This window comes from Telopea speciosissima, unplaced genomic scaffold, assembly GCF_018873765.1.
Source record: "Telopea speciosissima isolate NSW1024214 ecotype Mountain lineage unplaced genomic scaffold, Tspe_v1 Tspe_v1.0205, whole genome shotgun sequence".
NCBI lineage: Eukaryota > Viridiplantae > Streptophyta > Magnoliopsida > Proteales > Proteaceae > Telopea > Telopea speciosissima.
The window spans coordinates 10,411-11,451 of NW_025317541.1; positions in this window are offsets into that span (position 1 = coordinate 10,411).

A 1,041-nucleotide genomic window follows, 5' to 3' on the forward strand; every position below is an offset into this window, starting at 1 on the left:
AATTTTCTAAAAAGTGTCGTTAGCTCTTATTAGACGTGTGGATGCGATGTTGAGGGTCGTGACCTTCTAATCGATACCTATTTTGGCATATGTTTATTTTCGGTTTAAACCCAACTGGGTTGTTGTTTGGGTTTATTTGTGGGCATTTCTGTACTTTTTTGGGTTTGGGATTTTCCAAAAAGTATCCTTATCTCTTATTAGACGTGTGGATGCGATGTTGAGGGTCGTGACCTTTGAATTGTTACCTATTTCGACATATGTTCATTTTCGTTCGAACAAGACCGGGTGGGTCGTTTGGGGTTATTTGGAGGCATTTTTCTTCTTTTTTGGGTATTGTATTTTCTAAAAAGTGTTCTTAGCTCTTATTAGACGTGTGGATGCGATGTTGGCATATGTTCATTTTCGGTTAAAACCCGACTGGTTGCATCTTTTGGGGTTATTTGGGGGCATTTCTGTACCTTTTTTGGTTTGGGATTTTCTAAAAAGTATCCCTATCTCTTATTAGACGTGTGGATGCGATGTTGAGGGTCGTGACCTTCTAATCGATACCTATTTTGGCATATGTTCATTTTCGGTTTAAACCCGACTGGGTGCGTCGTTTGGGGTTATTTGGGGGCATTTCTGTACTTTTTTGGGTTTGGGGTTTTCTAAAAAGTGTCCCTATCTCTTATTAGACGTGTGGATGCGATGTTGAGGGTTGTGACCTTTCGAATCGATACGTATTTTGACATATGTTCATTTTTGGTTTAAACCCGACTGGGTGCGTCGTTTGGGCTTATTTGGGGGCATTTCTATACTATTTTGGGTTTGGTATTTTATAAAAAGTATCTTTATCTCTTATTACACATCTGGATGTGATGTTGAGGGTCATTACCTTCGAATCGATACGTATTTCGACATATATTCATTTTCGGTATAAACCATACCAGTGGGTCATTTGCGGTTATTTACGGGTGTTTCTGTACTTTTTGGGTTTGGGATTTTCTAAAAAGTGTCCTTATCTCTTATTAGATGTGTGGATGTGATGTTTAGGGATGTGAC